Source organism: Oxyura jamaicensis, chromosome 11 (genome assembly GCF_011077185.1).
Source record: "Oxyura jamaicensis isolate SHBP4307 breed ruddy duck chromosome 11, BPBGC_Ojam_1.0, whole genome shotgun sequence".
In the NCBI taxonomy this organism is placed as follows: Eukaryota; Metazoa; Chordata; class Aves; order Anseriformes; family Anatidae; genus Oxyura; species Oxyura jamaicensis.
This window is the reverse complement of record NC_048903.1, coordinates 19,403,124-19,418,310: the sequence shown is the minus strand read 5'-3', so window position 1 is coordinate 19,418,310 and position 15,187 is coordinate 19,403,124. Positions and strand designations below refer to the sequence as shown.

At 58.1% G+C, this 15,187-nt stretch overlaps 1 protein-coding gene across 1 annotated transcript in view; it reads right to left on the bottom strand.

The window, feature by feature from the left end:
- Nucleotides 1-13,047, bottom strand: part of ZNF469 (zinc finger protein 469) — a 58,788-nt gene extending 45,741 nt beyond the window's left edge. The window contains exon 1 of the mRNA XM_035336879.1: nucleotides 12,555-13,047. The gene's annotated coding sequence lies outside the window, so the exon portion shown is untranslated. The remainder of the gene's footprint in view (nucleotides 1-12,554) is intronic.
- Between the last annotated feature and the right edge of the window lie 2,140 nt (nucleotides 13,048-15,187).

The following is a 15,187-nucleotide window of genomic DNA, read 5'->3' as shown; positions in this document are numbered from 1 at the left end:
AGCCAGAGGCTGATTCACGGCTGGGAACGGCGCAGGCAGCACCACTCATCTTTGCCATTCGCTCGTTCTTTATTTCAGGCTTCTCAAAACCACAAGCCGAGCGACTACGGGCTCCAAGTCAGAGAGCAGGGTAAGGCAGATTGTGCCTGCGCCAAGGACATCGGGAGTGGCACCCCGGGTCCTGCCGCGAGGATTTGGGGACGTTTCTGGACGGTGGCTCCAGACCGGGCGATGCAGCCAGGTAGCAGCGAAGCCCTGTGTGCGGTCTGATCAGTGGGATGAGCAGGTTTAATAGCCAACAACTCTATTTATTTCAAGTCCGAGGGAGATTTTGAAGCCTTGGCACAGAGCTGTTACCGCCCTTGTTAAAAGCTTGTGGGGACACATTCCTGGGGGACAGAAGGAGCCCACGCCGTTCCCACCGCAGCGGAGGCTGCAGGAGCCCAGCCAAGCTGCGGGGAGCACCCTGGGGTCCTGGCACCAGGCGTCACCGCTGCCAAGGAAGGGACGGAGCCTTTCCAAAGCCCCATTCCCACCTGGGTGCTCGTCACGGGGGGCTCCCCACCACCAGCCATCCACGCCTCGTATTTGCACGCTTATGCGGAGAGAGGACAACCACCTCCGTCAGACGAAGGGACAGAGCAATGGAAAAGCAGCAGCCCCTCGAAGCTGGCTGCTGAGCGGGAGAGCAGGGCCAGGAAGGCTGCTTTCATCTGCAGGGGGGCAGAGGGGGCGGCAAAAGCTGCGGCTCCTCTGCATGTCACTGCTCCGCACGTCACTTCTCTGCGCTGATCACCGCCCTTTGCAACCCGCCGTGCCCGAGCACGGATTCCTCAGAAACTCATTTTCTTGCCCTCATCTCATCTTGCTCCAGTAAAGGCTTTGCCTTTACATACCCCAAACCACGGGCTGCCGGGGCATGGCCATGCCCCGATCCCGCTCCTGCAGGGGGCTTCTTCCACCCACCCTACAAGGGACTTGGGGTGGCACCAGGCCGTGTGCCAGCATCTGCTGCTCGTCCCACGTCTGCACACGCACACGGGGCAAAGGCTCATGAGAAAAAACATCGAAGGTTATCAGTGATGCTCCTGGCTGCGCTCATGGCCCACTCCGAGAGCCCCAAAACCATCGCTGCCGTGGGTGAAAGCAGGGGGGTGGGGGGAACCGGGCACTCGTGAGCTGTGCTTGGGGAAACTGAGGCACGGAGCAGCTAGAGGAAAAAATATAATAATAATAATAATCATAAAAAAAAGCCTGTAAGTACACCAAGCATTTTTGATGGCAAAAGGCAGGCGCGCGGGGCAGCTCTGCGCAGAGCCCTGATGCCAAGCCGGTCGCAGCATCCCTCCCCAGCCCTTCGCAGACATTCGAGCTGGGAATCCTGCTAATGAAAGGAAAACAGAGAGACGCTGCGGAGCGGAGGCCCAGGGTGTGGTAACTCTAGAAGGCAGCGAGGAGGCATGAATGAAACCTTTCACTGGGGTCCAGGGAAGCCGGTGGCACACGGGCCGGAGGAATGCGAGCGCCCGGCGCACCGAGGCGCGCGCCGCGGGCCGGGGAGAGGCGGCCGGCGTTAATTAATCAGCGGGATTAATTCGGGGCCGGGGCCGCGGCGAGGAGCGGGACGCTGCGGATCAGCGGCTCGGGGAGGGGAGCGGGAGGCCCGCTTCCCAAAGGCTGCCAAGCTGTCCTTATTTTTTCCTGTAATTATGTCTCTGAGGGATCCCTAACGTTTACATTTTTGTGCGAGCTGTATAGTTTATTCACGGCCCCGCTTCGCGAAGGGCTCCGCTAATAAATGGGCGTATTGAGGCTTGCGCTTCTATACATTACGCTCCGTCCCCGCTCAGACAACCAGCCCATTTTACCCGGGCTGTATCGTGAACAAATGATCCTCCTCCCGGCCCGAGCGTGCCCGCCGTGAATGGCCGCAGTGTGCGGGGCCGCTGCCTCCTGCCTCGCCCAGCACTTGCAGGGGGAAAAATCCCCCCGAAAGCAAAAGTATGAGGATCCCTCCACGCTCTCTGCCCTGGATTATTTCACCCCCCCCCTCCAGCCCCTCTTCCCGCTTCAAAAATAAATACATCTGTAAGAAAGTGGAGGAAATTATTCCTTAATGCTCCTGCCCAGAAAGCCTCCAGCCTCGCTCCCCTCCGTCCTCCCCCTGCAGCCAGAACAAACCCTTTTCTCCTGCCTCTCGCTGGGGGATGTTACTACAGGGAAATGTTTACCCTCCCACATGCTCAGCTGGCTCGAGATTCTTTATCTGGAACCTCTCGGGAAGCCTCTTCCCAGCCTGAGCAGGGGGAAAGCCCGAGTGAGCTTGGGAATGGCCGTAAATTGCCCTTACAGGATCCACGGCACACAGGAGACGAGTTTGAGTCTCTGTGCTCTGCACTGTGCCACGCACCCATCTCCGAAAAACACCTCGTGCACAGGGGGTTCGGGGAGCAGGGCTCATCCCTGCGATGTGCCATCCCCTGGCTGCGAATGCGGGAACTACCCCCATCCTCTCGTCCACTTTTATTCCTTTTTCTTAGAGCCAAGATCTTCTCCTGAACTCCTTTTCCTCCTTGCCCCGTGCATCCCCGCCCCGGGCATGGGGACGCACCCAGCACGCGGCGCAAAGCCCCAGGCCAAGGCCAGGAGCTGCCCATGGCCCTCGTCCCTTTGGGGGGGATAACCCCCCCGGGCCCCACCCCCCGGGGGGGGGGATGAAAGCATTTCTTGCAGACAGGAGCATCCCGGCAGCGCTGCTCGCAGCGCAGCCCCGCGCTCCGACCACAAATAGTACCCCTCTGTGCCTCCGGCTCGCCGCGCCACGGACACATAGATGGCATTATATTTAGCTGGCCCCAGATCTCGGGCATAATATTTTTTTTAGCAGCGGACTAAATATTTTTAACATATGCAAACACGCATGGCTGAGGCAGCTACAGAGCCGGGACGCTGAGGGCAGAACAATGTCACCTTTCTACTGCCCGTCCCCGAGCCGACGGCTGGGCAGCCTAAAGGATGGGGGGCGAAGAAAAACGTGGGAGCGTTTGGGGGTGAATTTTGCAACAGCACGGCAGCAGAAGGGGCCAAATTCCTCCGAGGTGGAGGAGCGGGGATGCACAGAGCAGCAGTCTGTCTCTCGGGCACGGGTGCCCGTGCAAACATACCTGCGTGCGCGCCAGGCTTGGCCGAGAGGAAACGTTCCCGGCTCTAAGCAAACAGAAAGGTGCCGGGTCAAACAAGTGGAGCAGAAAGTTCTGCTGTAGGTAAATAGGTCACTGTCAGCTCTCGGCACGGCCGGGGACGTGCCAGATGTCCCGGGCATGTACCCGAGCACTCCTACCCTCCTTGCAAAGGGGAAACCGAGGCACGAGTCTCCCAAGAGCTATGTGTGGATGCTGTGCTGGTACCTAGCCCAGCACGATGCCCCAGCAGCTCCTGGCCACCCCTGGAAGCGCTGTGCTCCCCGCGGCCACCCCTGGGAGCTCAGGGAGACCCCAGGGAGGTGGCCGGTGGTGAGGTGGCTGCAGGAGCAGAGCGAGAACTCCCCAGCAAGCCGTTACGTTGCAGCACGAGCAGCAGCTTTGGGCTGCACCAAGCACCGCACACATCCCTGCTTCCCCAGCTCAGCCCCGCAGAAATCCCATCTGTGTTCCTTAACTTCTTTTTTTTTGTTTTATTTTTCACCATCGCTATGGCAGGAGATCCCTGTGCTGAAGCGGGGCAGGAGCAGGGAAACTGAGGCAGGGAGCGGAACTGGTGGCCAGTGGCTGCTGTCCTGGCACTGCCACCCTCCCCATGCCACCACGTGCCTTTCTGGCTCCTTATCTCAGCATCCCAGACATTTCTCCTTGCTGAGAAACGGGGGTGTGAGGTGCTCGGCTCGGCTGCACAGCATCGTTTTCGGGGGCCCAGATGTGGGCAGGATGCACGCCTGCTCCCAGCGCCCCGCATCCTCCTCTCCCCTTGCCAACAGGCACGTTTGCAGTGCCACAAAGTACCAGCCTCTCAAAAGTGGAGCCAGAATGTTCCCCATCGAAATGCCCCCTGCACCTGGGACGGTGCAGACGGGAACCTGGGGCACCCAAAGCCCCGAGGACCCCTGTGTCTCCTGCTGCAGCAGGCACAGACCCAGCCGAGCACACAGAAGTGCCTGACAAGGGAGCTCTAAGCGGCTTTCACATCCAAAAGCAAGAGCCAGGCTAAACAGGAGTGTGTGTGCATATTCCTGTCGCTCCTTCCACATCCCTGGACATTTGGCACAGCCTGCAATGACCGAAGGCACCCACCCAGGGCAGTCCTGGGACCAGAATCAGCCCAGAACGGTGCTGGGAGCAGAGGGGGACCCCAAAGCCAGACCAGCTCAAAGTGCTGAGCTGGGGGGGGTTGCCACCAAACAGCACAAGCCCCCACCGAGGGACAGGCTTTGGCTGCTGGGTGACAGCAGCTTTCTGCAGCTGGGAGCCGCACAGCCGACGTGAGGATTTTGCTACTTGGCTGTGCTGGCACAGCTGCGACGTGCGGACTGGGCTCAGAACTCGTAGGAACGTCTGCTTTAAAGCTTCCTTTTTAAGTCTAATAAAAACAACCAAAGCTCGCCTTGCCTTTTCTCCCGCTGAGCCAGAAAACGACATCCTTGTGCCCAGCGGGAGAAAACCCAGCAAAACCTGGCGGTGGACGGGAGCGAAACGTCCCCGCGCAGCAGCGGTGGCACCGGCTGCGCCCAAGGGGACCGCTGCGGGGTGGCACCAGGCTGGCACGTGTCCCGCCGCCCTGCCTCGCCTGCCGCCAGCTCTGCTGCTCTGCACGGCGGTCAGACTTTTATTTGGCTTGGAAATACGTGCCATGCCTGCTGGAAGCACGATGTTCCCTCGCAATTGCGATCCGGGAGGCAAGTGCCAGCGAGGTGCCGGGGGAGCGGCGGTGGCGGCAGGGCGCAGAGCGCATCCTCCCGGGCTGCCTCCCCTTCCCTGCGCAAACATGGGCCTGATCCAGGCACCTCGCAGGTGTGAGACTCAAAGGCTCGATTTTCTGGCTGTTTAGATGCTGAAAGATTGTGGTCGTGCCAAGACAGGCATCTCGGAGGTGGCTGCGCTTTGCTCAAGGCTTTCCTGTACCCGCGGGGGATGCGGAGCACCCGGCCAGCCCCACGCTCCCTGCTCCTGGGCCGTGGCTTCATGCACCACGAGGGGCTGCTGGGGTGCAGCACCCCATGCTGGAGGTAGGACGTGGGATTTTCTCCTCCAGCATCGCTGCTGCTGGCTGGAACCCAGCAAAGAGCAGGCGAGCGGTGCAGAAAGCAGTTGGGTCGAAGGGCCATGGGAGGGGCTGGGAAGCTGCACGGTTTGCATCCACAGGAGGAGGATTCACGCTTCCCGTGGCTTTAGCATTGCCTCGTGGCCATGGGACTCCTGGTGCAGACCTCTGCTTTAGGGTGTCCTCAGGGAATAAGAGCTGGAAGGGATCCACGGGTACCACCACGTCCCCACCGTGTTCACCTGCCCCCTGCTCCTGCCACCATGGGGTCACCTGCCGAGAGCTGTCACCACGTCAGCTTCTCCCATTTCTTGCTCTTTCACGGACCAGCCTCAATGCTGAGACAGGACCGAGTAATTTTCATTTTCCGTTTGCCACCGAGTTGCTGTTGGGTTTTCCAGTTTCACAGCCTCAAAGGGAAACTGGGGGGTGCCACCTGTGAGGGCGAGGGGAATCGCTGAGCCTGCCTCCAGCAGGTCACCAACCCAACGGAATTTATTTTATTTTATTTTGTTTTATTTTATTTTATTTTATTTTATTTTATTTTGTTTTGTTTTGTTTTGGTTTATTTTATTTTATTTTATTTTATTTTATCTCTCATTTCAAATTCAATTTCTCCTAACCTCACTTGGGCTTTGCCCCCTCACCCTTCTCCATCCCAGCTCCCTTCCGCACCAAGCAGTGCACAGACCCTCTTCCACATGTTATCGTAGACGCAGCAGTTCTGCCCGGATTTTGCTCGAGTGTGTGAATAAAAAGAAGCTTTTCCCAGAGCTTCAAGCCTCACGTGCATCAAGGACATCACACCCACAGGAGGAGGACACCCCGCGGGTGCTCCCCCTTTCCAGGCAGTTCCCCTGCATGGGAGCTGAGAGGACACCTCGCAATCGCTGCCTGACGCCGGGTAATTGTTTAATTGGTTTCCCTCCAAATTACGAGAGAGGAAATTCAGTATTTTCTTAGGACTTGCCTTTGCATAATAAGGCACGGCGCGGGGAGAACAATTCGGTATTTATGCGCAGCACAAACAGGATCGCTCCAAAAGCCTCGCACCCCCCACCTGAGACATCCAGAACATGACGCTGGTTGAACCATCGGTTCAGGGCTCCTGAGAGGTTTCCAAACCAAGGAGAGCAAACCTAAGTCACACCAAGGGAAGGCTGCTGCAGCCCCACAAAAGCCACGTGGGCAGCCGAAGGTGGGGACCGGAGCTGCGTGTCCCCACACTGCACCAGACCCTAATTCTGGACCTCTCTCCCCAAACACATCTCACCTCCACGGTGCCCATGCCCGTGCAGGAACCCAACCCGCTCATGTCCTCCACCAGAGCATCACCCAGCCCCAAAACCTGCCCGCGGAGGTGAGACCCTCCTGCCACGTGTTTCTGAGCATCAGCAGCAAAGCCCCAGCGCCTCCCCGCCTCGCGGTGCTGCGGGACCTCCGCCGCTCCACAGCTGGACCCGCTGCGACGTTCCCCCTCCTCCGGGGAAGCCAGGGCACAGAGGGTGGTTTCCTTTCGGATAAACACTGACACATCTCCTGGAGCAGAAGGCAGCTTTCAAAATGCACAGCAAAAAGGGGGGGGGGGGAAACGAGAACCGAGCTCACCAACCTAAACTTTTAGGGCGAAAACGTGCTCAATGGAGTGGGCTGGAGGCTGTGCCCCTGATCTCATTCCTTCCTCCCTCAAATCCTGCTTCTTCTCGTCTCCACCTTCTGCTGTTTATTCCCTCCTGCTCCCCTGCAGCCTTTTCTGAGCAGCTGCCCTTTGCTAGTAAACAGCACGCTGCCCCGGGGCCAGCTTTCCCAGCACTAAAAGCCCACTTATTTCTGTTTGTCTTGACAAAACAGTAGCAGATTTGTGCTATAAATCCCCATTAATGGAACAATCTATGTTGGCTCGTTCCCATTAGCACTTTCCAAAAGAGAAAACCCCTGTGTGCGTGCACATGCGTGTGAGTGTGCACACATCTCCCCCTCGCAGCCGGCAGCCAGGGCTTTAAACTCAAGATCCCCCCATCAAATGCCAAAATCCATAAGCGGAACCTAAATACTTCAAATCCCTGCAAATTTAAACATGCAAATGCCTCGTTGCGTCATTTTCTAGAAGGCTTCTTTCAAACAAAAGCCTAATGCTTAATCCGGGCACACGCTGCTCACGGAAACGGGGAGCACAGGAGCATTGGTCCGAAATATTTGGATACCCCGTGGGTGTTGCACAGGCACAGACCAGCTTGTAGCATCGAGGTGAAGGAAGATAAACCCACCAGGTGTGGAGGTTCTCCGTGCATCGCCAGGTATCCGAAATATCCCCTGAAAACCAACGGAACGGATGAAGTGAGCTGGGTGAGCCCACTGCCCTGACGCTCAGTCCCAGCCCGGCTCCACGCAGCACGACCCCACAGCCTGGCCTTCTGCAGGGCATCTTCCTTCTCCAGCAGGAGCAGTGGGTGTGGGGGAGCAAACCCTGCATTTCACAGCACACTGACTCCGATACGATGGGATCCGGGGATCCCCAGTACAACGCAGCGTGCACCCAGGGCACCTCGGCTCGCTCCAACCAGCCCCAGCCTTAGGAGATCGGGGAGCATCTGGGAAAGGGGAAGCCCATAAAGGGGTTTTGCTTGAGGGGGGGAGATGGGCAGGGGGGATCCATTCGCTACAGCCCCCTGCGTTTTTCAGCTGCCACTGCAGAGCAGATCTTCCAGCACCCTCCCAGGGGATGCCGCAGCAGGGTGCCACGCAGCTCACCGGCCACTGACTTGGCCTTGTCGAGCTCCAGAGACCTGCTTAAACCTCTTGATGTGGGTGGAAAAAAAGAAAAAAGCACATTAAGAACCTGGTGGTGAGGGGCTCCGTGTGAGCAAGGAAGGGTGTGGAAGCAGGAGAAGCGGTACCAGCACCACAGCATCCGTGCCAGGACGGGACCAGCAGAGCCTCCTGTCTCCATCCCCTCCTCTCCTCCCTCCAGCTGTGCAGGGGCTGCCTGATGGGACTCATTCTGGTGGGATTATCCTGATGGGATTATCCTGCTGGGATTATCCTGCTGGGATTACCCTTCGGGGGTTCATCCTGACGGGATCATCCTGACGGGGTGCATCCTGGCGGGATTTATCCTGCTGTATGTTCGCGCGTGGCAAACAGGTGGCGATGTTGTACTCCAGGATTTCAGCTTCCAGCCCCAAAAGCCGGGCTGCCGGCACCAAGCCGCTCTCGGAGGCTCCCCGGCCGTGTCCCCCCACCTCCAGGGGGATGCCCTGGGGAAGGTGCCCCCTGCCTGGGCTGCTGCCGCAGGAGCTGCGCCTGGGAAGCCCGGACCTAAAACATCACAAAGTTTGGAGCAGGGAGAAAAATCCCTGCAGCAGAGCAGGGACGTGCCTTGTGCAACGACTTCTGTGCACGGCAGCCAGCACGGTGCTGGAGCACGGGGCTGCGGGGACCTTTGTGCACTGAAGACATGGGCACAGGAGAGCAGAAAATCGAGCCAGTGGCAGCCACGTCCCTGCCAGCAACAGAGCCAGTGTCCCTGTGTCCTGGTGTCCCCGGCGCTGGAGCTCGCCCCTGACACTTCTCATCCTCCGGAAGAAAAAGGAGGTGGGAGCTCGTGGAGAAACTCTGAAGCTTGCCTTCATCACGCCTCCAGGAGATGCCCCTGGTGTGGGACATGCCAAGCAGGTCGTGGAGCAGTGCCAGGTTCCTGCAGAGTGGTGGCATTTCTTCAGCAAAGCCCTTTTGGCCAGGGCGTCCTCATCCTGATGGCAGATGGTGGAGAGCAATGGGAGAAGGGGCTCCAGGTGGTACCGGGCTGAAGGGCTCCATCCTGTCCCCAGGCACCATCTGTGCAGAAAGAGGCGAGTGTGCCGTGGAGGTGACAGCCCAAAATTCGGGGTGAGCCTCAGCAGGGGAGGCTGAGGCTGCAGCAGGAGGGCTGGGAAACGTGAGGGGGCATCCAGAGGCACAGCAAGGACCAGCAGGATGAAAACTGATGGCAGCGTGCAGGGTAAGAAGACGATTCCCAGCGTGAGATGAGACGGGCTCTGTGCTGTGGGGTGTGTTTAAAAGCAGATTTAAAAAAATACCTTTTCCTGGAGGAATTCTCTTCTGCTTTTCCATGTGTTTTAGTGCCTCTTGTACAAGGACCTCTGCATTTTGCTGGCTGACCCACAGCACACATCCCCAAAAGGCCATCGTGCAGAGAGGACACGAGTCATCTGGGGTCACAGCCAAACCTCTGCAGAGCTCAGGACAGAGGCAGGCACCTTGCGGGTCCCCTCCACCACCCAAAAATCCCATCCTCGTCTTACCACAGCAACCGGTACCACGGGAAGATCAAAGACACAGCCTGTGGGATGGCGAACACCGACACTTTTCCTTGCAGAATCCAAGGCAAGCAGGTGGAAACGCTGCAGGTGGCAGCCCGGCCACCCTCGTGGCGCTATAAGCTCTGGCTGCTGCAGCAGGAAAAGTCCCCAAACCCTCTAAATTACGGCAGCACACCTTGCTAGGAGAGCGGGGCATGCCCGGGGGGATGAGCTGGGACAGATGGACGTCTGCCACGGCCACCGGCTGCCGATGTGGTTACTTACGGAGAGCTCAGAGCAGCAACAAACCCACCCGCACATGGAAGCGCCCCTGCTCGCACGCTGCCTTCCAGCCTCTCACCAACAGTGTGGCAATCCTGGGAAAGCCTCCTCGGACACCGTGCATGCAATAAAACCACTTTTTTTCCCAGATGTTTGCAGAACAAAGGCCAGCTTTGCTCTTGCTTGATATTCCCTCGAGCCCTGGCATGCCTGAAAGCCACACGGGGCTCCTGGCTCCGCTCACCCAGCACCTACAGAGGGAAAGCTGCAGCTGAAACCCCCCCAGCGCTAGCCAGACCTCGAGTTTCTGCACAAAACCCAGCACCGAGCACCACCAGGCTAAGGCCCTCCTTGCCCCTAGCTCAGCAGCTGAATTATTTTCAAGCTGGCACGGGGACAAGGTTCGAGGACCCGACCTGCAGTGGGGTGGCACAAGCTGGCCGGGGGTGGCAGCCGCGGTCCAAAACGCAGACAGGAACAGCTCAGGGCACTTGAACTCCCGGTAACTAAGCTATTAAAAAAAAAAAAAAAAAAGCCCTAAGAACAGAAACACGTAAACCCCAGTTTCTCGCTCGTGTTATCTAGCAGCCAGAGCAATGCGCGTTATTCGAAACCGTCATAAATATTAGGGGATGTCTAATCTCCAAGGGCCAGCTGATTTGATGTGTGGATGCTGTCATCTAGGAACGAGCAGGGAGCAGCAGCCATGCACTACTGACTCACACGGCAGAGATGCTGGGAATCAGCTGCAGTTCCCCTGTTTTCATAATCTCACACATTTTATTTGCTTAAGGTTGTTGGTAACTGTTGCTTAGTAGTGGGCCACTGGCCCTTTAACACCTTTCTCCTCCAAGGACAGGCAGCCAAAGTGGCCGGCGGACAATTCGAGGGTGTTTAAGGGCCACGGGATCGGGGGCAGCTCCTGCTAAGGGACTTTCGGGTCCCTGGGTGCCTCGGTCCCGAGCGCGATGCAGAGAAACCGCAGCGAAAATCACAGCAGCGGGACCGTTCCTGGCACGCCTGCTGGCTGCAGCACAAGGCCCTGCTTTAAACAACGCACGTTTTGGGGTGTATTCAGCAAATATCCCCCCGAGAGCACAGGGAAGCCTGGAGGGGCCGTGCACGAGCGGGTCCCAGCACCCAGGAGACCTCCCCAGGGGTCACCGGGCACTGTCCGCACCCACGGTCCTTCCGTGGGATGCCGGCTCGCACCCATCAGGGCAGGACGAGGGAGAGAAGAAGGAAGGAAATCCTTCCTCACTTTTCTTGTATTTAATCAAATCCGCGATTGCAGCAGAAAATCTCAGCCTGAGCAACGTCCCCAGGTGCCGAGCTGGGCGCGGAGATGCTGTCCTGCAGCATGGGGACGGAGCTGCCATTCCCACATGCAAGGGCAAATCCTGCCGGGGGGCCGGTGCCACCGCGCGGTGCACAGCCAGGGCTGGGCTGCAGCGAACGGAGAGGTGTCGATTTTAGAAGTGACCCTCATTAAGAATTTTTTCCAGATGTAACTGGATACAAGGAAGCACGACGCTTCGGAAGGAAGATTAAAAAGTAATCGCCGATCTCGCCGGAGGTCCCCGGGCCCCAAAGATTGGGTCCTGGCGTTATCACGCTGCGATAGCGGGGATAGAATCGAGGGACGTTATTTAAGGCAGCGTTATTAGAAATGCAGCGCATCGCAGGAATTCACGGGAGCCCAGAAGCTGGGCGTCTGCCTTCCCTGACAGCTCCCAGTGTCACAAGCTGGGATGTCTCCGCAATAGCAAAAATTAAAACCACTCTGGGGCAGAAAACACCAAATTTGGGGACCGACCTGGAGACCGGCGGAGAATCCGTCCGTGCGCAATGCTCGCGGCGGCGGCCGGGTTGTCCGCTCGTCGCCGGCGTTACCCGAGCACGTCGCACGAGCTCGTCGTCGCCTCGAAGGGGTTAATCACATCTGGCGAGGAGCGAAACCTCTTTTGCATATTTTTCTTTTGTTTACCATAAACAAAAAATGCATGTTTTCACGGTGCGCCTTTTTGTAAATTAAACAACATCGCCGAGTCATCAGCTCCAGCGTGGAGTTGTCTGCGTAAGAGCTGCCGGATTTAGCCTGAAGGCAACTGGGTAACTAAAGCCCCTCTCTGCCCTAGGTTTCGGATTTATTCCACGAAAGCCGTTTTTACGGAAAAGGTAGGACCTGAGCCCGCGAGCCGCCGATGCTAACGTGCGCACGCTTGGGGAAAAAAGGATGAGAAAAGTTTCGCACAATTTCTCCGCCAAGCCCCGAAACAGGAGGACGACGTTATTTAACGTTATTAAAATCGCCGACGTATTTTCCAAGAGGGGCTGCAGATCCCCAGAGGGACTGACTGAAGGCAGCTGGGTTTCGGTGTTCCTTGCGGGATTTGGTGTCCCCAGGGGGCAGGATCTGCCCCTGCTCTGCCAGCTCTGGTGCCCGGCGCACGGCTCGGGGCATCGCTGGTGCCATGGGGACATCTCCAGCCCCACGGAGACATCTCCAGCCCCATGGGGACATTTCCAGCCCTGAGATCCTGGCACCGGAGGAAACTTTCTGGATGCAGAGGCAGAGCGAGCGCGCTACACCGCTGCTTCCAGCCACTGCTGCCACCGAAAAAGCCCAAATCTTCCCCCTCACCCCACCCCCAGCATTTCCCCAATCCAACGGCGACACCGAGAAACCAAAGGGATTTTCCAAGAGCGTTCCCTCACCTTTCCCTCGGAGTCGGGAGCTGCCCTTTGCTGTCTTTCTAGTCTCCCTCTGCGCTATCTCCAGTCTTCCCGCAGCTCCCGTGGAGCTGGAAATATCATCAGGCTCCGGCGAAGCGCAAAACCGGAGCAAAGGAGCGCGACATCCAGAGGAGAGCTGCACGCCCCGGGGCAGCCCGGCCCCGATCGCTGCCGTCGCCTCGCTGCGAGCCCCCCGTCCACCTGCACGGCCGTTCGTGCAGCCCGGCGGTACGGCACGGCGTGGAGCAGGCATGAATCCTTCCCTGGTGTCTGCTGATGACTTCACTTCATTAGCATGCTCCTGATAGTTCTCTCTGACTGTCTTTTACTGACTTTAAGGCTCTGCTAATCAAAATACTGTAGCGCTTAACTATTTCCTGGCTCCGGGGTTTTGAAAGGCGAAGCCCCGCGGGGTAAGGAAAAGCCAACGGGGGCAGAAACTCGAACCGCTTCGTGCCCCAACCTCAGCCCCGGTCCGAGAGCGGTGTGCGCCGGGGAGGTTTGCGGCTAAAGGGCTGCGCCGTGCGCCCTGCACGCACCCGCAGCGCTCCTCTGCCACGCGGGACCTTTTAGCACAGGCGGATGCGGGGAGGAAAGAGCCCTTCCACTTTCGGGGACGAGACTTCCCCCCGCGGAGCCAGGATGGTTTTATTTAAAGGCAGCTCGGGCAGAGGGTGCCCGGGGCACGCTCGCGTGGCCGTCACGGTGTGCATCCCCGCGGGACGGGGTGGCGGCACCCAGGCAGGTCCCAGGCGGTGCCACCCTCGGGCAGTGCCACCGCTGCGTGCTGGCGTGCAGGGGGAGCAGAGCAAAGCTCACTTTGTGAGAGAAGCCGGGCGAGAGGAGGGACGAGCAGGGTGCAGACACACGAAGCAGCTCTGGCACGTGAGGCAGCGCCGAGGACGGCGCCCAGGGTTCCCAGGTGCCAGCCCAACGCTTTCACACCGTGGTTTGTTGCTGTTTTGGAGTCCATGTCAGGTTTTACTTGAACTAAGAAAAACGGGAGTGGATTTTGCAACAGCAGGATAGAAAAAAAAAAAAAAAGAAAAGAAAAGAGAGACTGGATAAGGCTGTGTGCAGCTTTCCCTGGGTGCCGGGTGGGTACCTGGCTGCACGTACTGGTTGTGCACCCCATGATGACGGAACACGGAGTTGCCATGTGCGCGCACACCCGTGCCCAGCAGCGTTTGCACACACGTCTGTGCCCATGCTCCCTCTGTGCATGCCAGCACCCGTGTCCCTGCACACGTGGATGCCCCAGATGTGCACGCACGCACACCCGTGCTGGTGCATGGCTGTGCACACGTGTGTGCGCGCACACGGGGCGGGAATGCTGGGTTTAAGCACTTCGGTGTCTGCCCTGAGCACCCTGCCTGTCCCCAGCTCTGCTCCCCCAAAAACAGGAATAAAACCCCCACACTCTCCTGCGCTCTCACCCAATTAAGGCCCTTTGGTTATAACGAGAAAACCGGCCCCCCAAAAAGCTTTTAATAAAGGGCTGACGTGCGGCCGGGTAACCCAGCGCGGAGCTGCCGGCGCAGGAGCAGCTGTGGGGTCCGGCGGGCTGGGGCCTGATTCATACCCAGCAAAATGAGGTCAGGAGCGGATGAGTCTCTGAACGTTCATTTCTTCACACAGGAGGTGACCCACATTTTTTACCACTGATTCACGGCTCAGCTGCAGACACGGCTATCTTTAGCCCCGGAGAGAGACACGGAGAGGCCGCGCACCACTGCCAGCCCCAGGCCCCTCCGCAGAAGCCTTCTGGGGGCGATTATTTTTATGGTTATATACCTTCCCCTGCTTCCTACGGCTTCTTGTGGAGGAGAGCGAGACCAGCTCCAAGCACAGGTTTTTTGCTCCAGCTACAAGGAGAAATCCTGCCCCGGTTCCAGGGAGAAGGGCGCATCCCCACGTGCCGCAAGCCAGGGAGCACCCAGCGGGTGCCCACCCCATGCAGCCTTTTTTTTTGGGACCCGCTGGACCCGGGTCCAGCCACAGAGGGTCAGGAAACGGGGAGAGGGGGGTTCCAGCACCCCCTTGCTGGTGGTGCCACGGGGGGCGATGGGACCAAGGAGCTGCCAGCACCCACCTTGCGATTGTCCCCGAGATGAGGACCAGCAGCTGTCTGGTCAACGTCCCGCCCCCCCCCCAGAAGATGGGGGCTCTGTTTATGCTGATAAGGGCAGAGGATGCTAAACAAATCTCCTTGCTGCTCCAGCTGGTCCCAGCCAAGCTCCCAGGCACTTTCCCGTGCAAGGAAAGAAACTCTTGCGGTCGTGGCCGCATCCAGCACCCAGAGCGCGGTTGCACAAATGATAACATTTTAGCAATGTTTATCCTTCTCCTTCAGGGCGGGATTTTTTATCTGTTTTCAGAGCCCCAGAGCACATGTTTACTTTTTTTTTTTTTTTTTTTTTTTTTTTGCGATGAGCAAAGTCTCCAGCTCTGGCATGGGGGAGCCTCCAGCATGGGTGTGAGGGTAAGCCTGTGCTTAAAGGGCTGCGACTAAAAATGACTTGGCTTATTTATTTATTTATTTATTTATTTATTTATTTTAAGCCAGGCCACAACACAGCAAACAACCAGTCCCTGGCCCTGCTACATGACAGCAA